Below are 10137 nucleotides of genomic sequence, written 5' to 3'. Positions count from 1 at the left end.
ATATATATATATATATATATATATATATACATACATACATACATACACACACACATATATATGTATACATATATACATATATATGTTTATGCGTGTGCATGTGTGTATTTGTGTGTGCGTGCGTGTGTATATGTGTGTTGAAAACACTTTTACACCTAAGTAAATATGAAGATTAGTTGAATCTGTAAATAAAATACTGTCCAACATTTAGTTGAATGCATGACATAACAGCTTATTCATTTCATTGTTAGATACTTGAGTGTAGGAAACGTTCAGTCTATCAGTTTTTGAGATTGAAAACTTTCTAATCGAAATTTAAGTGAATTCTTGTTGAAGATATTTATGCATCCAGTGGTCGATTGAGGATGTTATTTTAGTTAGTTATTTAGTGATACTAGAGCTTTCACTGGATATTCAACGCGGATGCATCAATACCAACAGATGGCAACGTTTCTCTAAAAGAAATGGAGAACTTTCAATATACAAAGACCTAGAAATAGAGGTAACTCGAATGTGGAGTCTAAAATCAGAAACGATTCCTATCATAGTTGGCGCATTAGGTATGATAAAAAAATATTCACACAAATACATAACAAAAACACTTGGGATAAGAAATATATATAACATACAGAAAATAGCACTACTAAGCACCGCACACGTCCTACTTAAAACACTTTTAATACAGTAACCATCAGAGCATCACAACAAAGCACAGCACATACCCAAGGCAAACAGAGCTGCGCTCGGCAGTGAAGTGAAAGCACGCAATAAAAATAAGACTACTGAATAATAATAATAATAATAATAATAATAATAATAATAATAATAATAATAATAAATTGAATTCGACTGACATCAGGTGCATTGATGTGATATCGGTTTCTTTTAGCATCGGATTGAGTGATTGCGTATGTTATTCGGACTAAAGTTATTGAGTATCTTGTTATCTTTTACATGACAGCAAACCAGGTAACTTTAGACAAAGACAGCATCTATCAAATCATGTGTATAGATTTCCCCATTGAAAATGCTCCGCAATTAATTAATCTCTTTAGTAGCTAAATTTTGCCGTAAACAAATTGGCACATGCGTTAATTATAATTTCTTTAGGAATTTTCATTATGATCTTGAAAATTAATATGTTTACAATATTAAACTGCAATAGCAGTTTAATATCTTGTTTTTTTTTATGGCCCACAAGGGGCTAAACATACAGGGGACAATCAAGGACAGACAAAGGGATTAAGTCGATTACATCAACCCCAGTGCGTAACTGGTACTTAAGTTATCGATCCCGAAAGGATGAAAGGCGAAGTCGACTTCGGCAGAATTTGAACTCAGAACGTAAAGACAGACGAAATACCGCTAAGCATTTCGACCGGCGTGCTAACGTTTCTGCCAGCTCGCCAATCGTATCATTGATGATGCGATTGCAGTTTAATATCTTATGAGGAAATATCTAAATGATGTTGAAATAATCAAGAACAATTATCTTTATACTCATATTTAAATGAATTTTTTTTTTTAATTCCGAGAATCATTTACAAATGCCACATAGTGGTGTAGCGCCAGCTATTTAGGGCTTACGGATAAGATTATAGTCACTTCTACTTGATTTAGTAGATAAGTGTCATCGTACGGCTCGTAGTAACATTAAACATTAACATAGTACTTCAGCAAGTATAATTCAATTTACAGAAAAATACTTTGCTTGTACAGCTAAGCTAGTGACCATGTCTGATAATCCAGACACCATTATATTTTATATTCATCTATATTAATATAAAACTGGAAAGCTTGCAACTCTCCCGTATTATCTAGCTTTATGGACACAACGAACGGTTTTGGTTGATATGGTGTTCGCAAGATGGTTGTTCCAAAGTTCGACGGTTTTTAGACACAAACTATTTCACTCTTCATTGATTCCTCTTTATGAGATTTGCCAGCCCTCAAGAGCTGGCTACGTCTTCGATTTTAAATACCGATACGATGTTTGAGACTGCAGGTCTCGAAACATTAAACAATTCTAAACTAAAGAGTTTATTTAGTGAAATTTCCGAGTTAGCTCGGTCGAACGATTTGGAAATTAGAGCGGACAAACATTATTTCCTTAAATATAAGTATCTGAAAAAACAATAAAAACAGAGGATATGTACGTTTATATATGTACATAATACTGGAAAGACAAATATGTAAGAATACAACTGGATTAGATATCGAAAGAAGGCAAAGTTGTAAGGGAGAAATTGAAAAATAAAGATACAACCACTCTCTTACTAGCAACACATTTCACTCAGAGAGCTGGCTGTTCGCATTTGTGACATAAGATATGTAGATTATTTAGAACTTTTAAATAGAACTTTAAAATAATTTTCTAATTTCTAGCATTGCAAATACATTTAGTAGGCATACCGGAGGTTTGGTATCTATTACTTCCAAATAGGTGGTCTTTGGTCAATTATATAAATTCAATATTTTACTGTATCCCAACTGGATGTTTATGTAAAATATACAAACACGATATGATAAAAAAGAACACGATATCCAAAGAATGAAATCTTTATTTCTGTTGTGTAGAACATAAGCTCACCATTTGTTTTTAACTGAACAATTTCCTATACATGTGAGGACACTAGTTTTTGTTTTTTTTTCTACAATACAAGACTTCATAAATACGTGAAATTTCAAGGATATGTAAACACACAGAACACAGTAAACACATTGTGAATGGCAACTTTGTTGATTTGTTGATAAAATACTAATATTGTTCTATATATTACAAATGCTTAAAGGTGAGGAAAGAAAGATTAAATAATACAGAAAAATAAATTTAATGATAATTCAACCATGTGTTTTCGTCAGAACAGCCACAGCAACATATATAATTGAAAATATGTTTAAGGCCTAAAATGAATGTGCACATGGAATTGTATTTTTTTTAAATATGCAATAAACATATCCGCAATAAGACATTAAAGAGTATGGTATTATAGTGATGTTGAAGTGTTGAAGTTAGGTTGCAATATAATCGCCTCCCACTAAAATTTCGAGACTGGAATTGAAGCTAAAACCATTTTGAATGAAGTGGTTTTATACCCACACCTTGGCATTCTCAAAGCGTTAGCACTACTAAATTTTAGAGATATATTCTAACATATTTCAAGCCTTTGCTTCAGATATTGATCACGTGAACCTATCGCAAACTCTTCCATATTTGTAAAACTAAGACAATATCAAAACGAAGAATATAGACAATGTAGGACATCTAGAAATGCTTTACGAGTTAATATCTGTATAAAATGTCTTTTACTTTTTCACAATTTTCTACTTGTTATGTTGTGATGAAATTTAAGTATGCTTCAAATATTTTGTATTTTTCTTCTTGCATAAATCTGAAATATAATAAAAGTTGTTATCATTATAGTTGATCGAAAGTTTATCCAAGTGACAATTAAAAAGATTGTGTACTATTAACATAGACATAAACTACCGTCTTACCTATATATATATTTGAAAGATGATCATAAAGTATCTATACATTGCAAAAATAATAAAAAAATCTAAGTTGTTTAATGTTAAGCGGGGGCTTTATTTGTAAATGAGATAAGAATAACGTGTGTAATGACAAATAGCTGACACATTCCGCTAACCGATTCTAAAATTATATAAAATATAAGAATAAGTAAGTTACCACATACCTTTAGTAATTCACACGTAAAACTGCCATAGAATTACAACACACAACTATTTCATTAAATCGCAGTTTAGAAGAGGTTATGCTTATAATTAACTTACACTTAGCCGTTTACCAAAAATCGACAAGAGGCATTAGTAACTATGGAGCTTAAACAAAAACAAGACGGATTCAACACTGCTGTAACTATTTAGTTTTAATCACATTGAAAACTGGAGTTCTTTTCATTGATCACACGATGATAATTATCATTAATTCTAATTACTTTTGTTATTAAGGTTGTAATTTCAACTAAGTAATTTTATTACGATCACTACGTTAATTATATTAGTTGGCACTTTCATATATGAAACATTTTCTGACTTCCTCAAAGTATCTGTAAGATTTGCGTTTTTTCTGAAAGATATTTATTAAACATTACATAGCATATTTATTTTTCAGTTTCTTTCATTTCTAAACTAATTGTGAAAACCAGAGTATACACTCCCTTAGTGTTTGTAGGATGTTACTAACCTAAGAGGCATTAATAGGTGGGAAAGGAAGGCAGACGATGTCAGCAGTAGTGTTAGACTCGACCTTGAGATTGATCTGTGTATTAAATCGAGGGTGACATTTCGTAAAGTCATCATGGAGACCATCGTTACGCTAGAATCAAGGGGAGGGAAAGTGAAAGAGAGGAAAGTGGGAAAATATAGAGCTGGTGAAAAAATAACGTGTAATGAAAAGTATACAAACATGCATGTAGGACAGATTTGTGGAGTGTGAAGGTTGGGTATTAGGGCTATGCAAGTCTCATTGTAGCGATGCAGATTCGGGGTTGAAGCGTGGTTCGGTGAGAGGTGGATGGAAGTTGACTCGGATACGTTAGCAGCAGAAGTGTTTTTCATGTTGTATAGCGTACACGTCCACAAGCGGCAGGAGGTGAGTTACTAATGAACGCAGCCTATTTATACAGCATTTAAATGCTAGAAATACCTATGAATTCCGGTCTATTGAAGACAAGCCGATGATTTTAGTAAGAGACTTCGCTGCTGGTATTTTAATTAATTTTGTATATTATTAAAGAATAAGTCTACTACAGTTTATACATCCTACAACACGTCACATACAAGACGGTCTTAAACTTATTGCCTCTGATCAGGTTAAATATACAAGTAAAAATATCATTTGTGTGAGTACAGAAAATCACTAATACTTGCAGGCACCGTAAAAAATGTTTCTTAATGAAGATATGCTACGTCTCATGTTGAGCATTTGAAAATTATTGAAATGTATATTGGATAATTCAAAAAGCAGTGTATTGCTTAATCTTGAATATTCGTTTTTGTTATATATCATAACTAAATTCTTCACGCCGATTATCAATGAACTTGGGACGCACTCCAAAGAAAGTCATTGTATTTAAATAATATATAATGTAAACACGTTTAGGTATTTCAATTATTACAATGTTTGATGTTTCGGTCACTACACTGAAGCCACTTTTGTTTCGTAGCAATGGTTTATAAGAAAGCATAACAATAATTATGCATGCAATGATTTGTTTTCTGCTCCTACGGGATAGTTTGTCAATTTGAATATGAGGATGTTTCTACTCGTCGCAGTCAATGAATATTGAATTGATTAGTCGTGAAGCGATCGGGTTAATTTATGCAATTCTCTAAACATCAAAGGATATCATTAATTCTATCAGTGTAAATATGTTACCTAGGTCTCCGAAGACTATTTTAGTCTAAAATACGTAATCATCAACCTCCTATTCGGAGTTTTTACTGTCTACACTTATTTCGAACTCAATATATCGGTCAGGTGCTGTGCCATTAAAGGAATTTTCGACCACAAACACCTCTAGAAGAGGAATAATTTTCACTGTAAAATTAAGTTTGTATACAAAAGATTATATAACAAGCTGTCTAAAGATAAATATATATTTGACTAAAATTGTTATTTGCTATATATTCACTTGCTCACTTCTTTCAGATTGTTATCCTAGTGTATCTTGTCTTCTATAAATCAGAAACGCAAGGTCACAGACAAATATTAATGATTACGGCGATGGCATCGTCAATAATAGTGATAACTGTGATGAATGTCACTCTTGTCGTCATCATCCTTATCATCAATATCATTGCCGCAGTTAGAATGAAACTATTTCATGGTGATAATACGTTTTCAGCCGCAGTCATATTTCAACGAATTTTCAGAATTAAAACTAAAGTTCATCTGGTATTTAAATTTTTCTTACGAATTACAATGCCCAATTAGATTCTTCTTCAATAATCGAAGTAGAATGAGAAATTAAATGTCAAAATTGTCAAACTAAAAGCCAAGTATAGCACAATGATATTTAATCCTAGTTATATTTCTGTCGTTCTTTTTCTTTTTACTGTGTTCGTAATGAAACCTACCATTTTAAAACCAATACTTTTGACGATAAAACTGTCACAGCAAATGTGACAGTTAGTTTCTCTCTAATTTCCTGTCTAGAATTACCATGATATTTCTGAAAAAGTTTTCACGTAGGTGTTCGTTTTATGAGAGTCCAACTTAATAAGTATGCCTGTGGAAGAGAAAATATATAATAAAAAATGAATAAAACCTGTTCTGAAATGTACAACGTGTTTGCTAGCGATACATTGAGATAGAATTCTTAGCAATATTAGTAGCATATCATATGAACGTCAAAAATGTTATCATGAAGCATACAGAAATTTTAGAATTACATAATATAATTAAAATTAAAATTTTCTCTAAAAATGTAAAGTGTATAAGTAAATAGAATACGATAGCGTTAGTACAAAATATGTTAAAGCATCAGTAAATAGATGGATTCAGATTTACATGTCTTGTAGCAGCGGACACATGCTCATATGCCTGTGTGTGTATGTGTGTATGTGTGTATGTGTTTGCTGATTGGCGTCATATAGATTGCTTGATCTTATTAATATTAAAGATTCTAATTATCATATGACTAAACAAACAGACATTTTCTCTTAAGAAAATAGTTTAGCATTAGGTAAACTTTTAGCATCAGACCATTTGTATAGACGAATATCCCCCCCCCCAAAAAAAAAGAAAAAGGAAAAAAGAAAAGAAGAAACAAATTAATGAAGAAAGAAAAATACAGAAATTAATGAAGAAAAATAATGTAAATTTCTGTCTGCATATTGACTTAATGGATAAATTATCAAAGCTCAAATGATATTCCATGACCTTTTCTTCACACTCTATTTCATCATGGTTGTCAGTATGATGTTTGATTTTATTATATTCACTAAGCGAGTAAATCTGGATTTGATTCATTCTGATGAGTTCTTTTGAGTGGTAGCGCATTCTCAGACCAATCATTTCTGAAATGTAAATATACGTTTCAATTTCAGTTTTATGCAATAGATTATTCGCATCATGTGGAAAAAATAAAAAAAGGAAAAAAAAGAAAGAGATCTTCTTGACATTTTTTCATCAGGTTCTTAAAGTAATGTGAATCAAAATAAATTTAGAAAACTTTTTTAGTTGACAAAAGTAAAAATAGTGTTAGAAATGTAGATCATTGATTAAAAGATAAATGTTATTTAGTCCCAACAACTATTCCCTGAGTTCATATCGGCAACATGTATAAATTTGATCTAACATATTTAGAAAATGATATAATACTGGGTTCAAGTTTTGGCACAAGGCCAGCAATTTCGGAGGAGGGGAAGGTCGATAAAATCCACCCTAGTGTTAACTGGTACTCATTTCATCAATGATAGACAAATTCGACCTCGACAAAATTTGAACTCCGAACTTGAGAAATGCTGCTAAGCCTTTGCATAGTGAGATAACGATTTTGCCAGTTAGCCGCCCTACAATATTGTATAATTCTAAGGTTTATAATATATTCTATAAGTACCAGAATAAATGCAACAAATTATTTAGTCATACCAGCCTTTGTGATTGTGAGAATATTAAGAGCATATTAAAAATACCCAAGACTAAACTATAAGTCATAATTTTTTCGAAGAGATAAACTGCAGATTAATTATATACAACGGTGCTCTAATAAAATTACTGGTTACTACACTACAAAATGAAATATAGCTGTTGTTTTTAGTAGCGATATTTAATGATGGTCCATTATTGTTGCAATCGTGTTTACTTTACATTTGAACTAGTCTGTGTTATAGGCCTTTCTTATGTAATCAAAGCTATTGTTAAAATAAAACGTGAGGATGACATTTATGTTATTTTTTCAGATCTGCTCAATCGAGTTTTCATGTGGCTAAACAACACCAACAACAGCGGCAGCAGCAACAGCGACAACAACAACAACAATCAAAGCTCACTTATAACGAGTTGAAGTACTATTTCGAAGATAATGTAGTTGATCACATATTCACTAGATTAGGAAATGAGATTTATTGATTTATGTTATATAACATCGGCTAGATAAATGAAAATTGATAAATGAATTTGATTGATTGATAAAGTGATTGCTATAGCATAAAATCATAACCGATAATTACTCAAGGGCAAGTACAATGGATATGCTTCTTGATTTCTTATCATGAAAAGTTTCTGAGCAATATTTGGTGTATATATAATATGCACCAAATATTGCTCATGTATTTCCCTTTGACCTCCAGGCCAAAACTATTCAAGATCTATAATACGCTGCTTCTAACAAACTATAGGTTACACATTTGAAAGACGCTACTTCAGCTATGTAAATTTTCGATCACGCCCAAGCGTTTCTTAAATGTCTGTTTGATCCGAGACAATTATCAAAAAACGTATTAGACTGCTATCTAGCACTACTTTAATGGTTCATGTATAGATCGAGAGAGTAAGTGTCTTATCCATGGGAAAGTGTAGTATTGATAATAGACTATGAAGGGTGGCGAGCTGGCAGAATCGGTAGCACGCCGGGCGAAATGCTTAGCGGTACTTCGTCTGCCGTTATGTTCTGAGTTCAAATTCCGCTGAGGTGGACTTTACCTTTCATCCTTTCGGGGTTGATTAAATAAGTACCAGTTACACACTGGGGTCGATGTAATCGACTTAATAATCCCTTTGTCTGTCCTTGTTTGTCCCCTCTAAGTTTAGCCCTCTGTAGGCAATAAAGGAATAAATAATAGACTATGATCCATGATTTCTTCAACTAAATTTAGCAAGTAAATACAAAAACGATTTAAGAGAAGTTACTGTCGTTTAGGAGTGAGATAACTGAATATTGCATTAGTCTAGGTTTCAATATTATAGCTATTAAAAGATTACCCAAAGGAATCATTAAAAATTAAAGCAATTTTGAGATGATCATAAGAGAATGCGAACTACGTATCCTCCTCTTTACAGGATAGCACTATGTCCTCTTGGCCTTTTATCCTATGGCAGTAAATTATGATTGATTACACATGTCAGTATAGGACAAATGTCTATGCGCATAATTATATGTTATTATTTTTTTCGAAATAAAAGCACGTCGTCTTAAATACAAATTAAGTAGACGTTTTTGCTCTTCATGGTGATTGATGGAAAACAAAGTTGTTTGTCATTTGTAAAACTTTCCATTAATTCAAATGTGTAAGCATTGTTTCTAATGCTAATATGAATGACGCAATCTGATCGATCAAATACATTTTATATTCTGAAGGTGATCATGAGTAAGGATTAATTACGATCTTAATTTGACAATTCCGAGAATTATATAAAACCGAGGAATGAATACATAAATACGCAATCTATTTTTCCATGAAAAATACAATACTTAAATAAGTAGGTTTGAAAACATTGTACGGTTTTTATCTGAATTTCTGTATAATAGCAGCTGGTAAAAGAATGGAGGGATGATGTTGCTCTATTACACTATCGAACAGACTATCAGATGTTCTTATTCACGATACGCCTCAAGTATTTGTTCGATTGCTCTCATCTTTTCCATTTCAGCCTGAAAAGTTTGTGTTATTTTCCCATCATCTTGGAGGCCTTCTGAGTAGTCTCTTCCTGCACGTCTTTACCTTTAGACCATATCTGATCTGGCGGAACTTATGCTTTCGGTATTACGTGGCAATAACATTCACATTAGATGACGTTATAGAATTATCTCGTTTCGAATATCGTCCCACAAACTTATTCCTAGCATGGGTCACTCCATTTTCTTTTTCAGCCATGGCCTCTCGTTGTCCTTTTTTTCTTTGCAGAAACCTATGACTTGCTTGTATTTAAGCGTGCAGACATGACGGTTATATAGAAGAGACATGCATGCAGAATGCTGTTCGTTTGTGTTTTCAGTACATTTCTGGTCAAGGCAAATGCTCTCATCACCGCTCTTAAAATGCACAAGATTTCTTTGTGCTTTTCTCAGCATTTCTTTACTGTCAGTTCCAAGTAGATGTATGCCTGATTCAGACAAACATTGACACAAATATATACACCATATATATATATATATATATATATATATA

At 32.3% G+C, this 10137-nt stretch overlaps 1 long non-coding RNA gene across 1 annotated transcript in view; it reads right to left on the bottom strand.

The window, feature by feature from the left end:
• Positions 1-2543: 2543 nt before the first annotated feature.
• LOC106881011 (uncharacterized) overlaps positions 2544-10137 on the bottom strand; it is a 29313-nt gene continuing 21719 nt past the window's right edge. The window contains exons 3-5 of the long non-coding RNA XR_001410804.2: positions 6908-7044; positions 6103-6254; positions 2544-3392 (exon numbers count right to left, since the gene is read on the bottom strand). This is a non-coding gene — a long non-coding RNA (uncharacterized LOC106881011). The remainder of the gene's footprint in view (positions 3393-6102; positions 6255-6907; positions 7045-10137) is intronic.

Source organism: Octopus bimaculoides, chromosome 2, assembly GCF_001194135.2.
Source record: "Octopus bimaculoides isolate UCB-OBI-ISO-001 chromosome 2, ASM119413v2, whole genome shotgun sequence".
NCBI classification, from domain to species: Eukaryota; Metazoa; Mollusca; class Cephalopoda; order Octopoda; family Octopodidae; genus Octopus; species Octopus bimaculoides.
The sequence above is the reverse complement of the archived record's forward strand: the minus strand, read 5'-3'. Positions and strand labels throughout refer to the sequence as shown.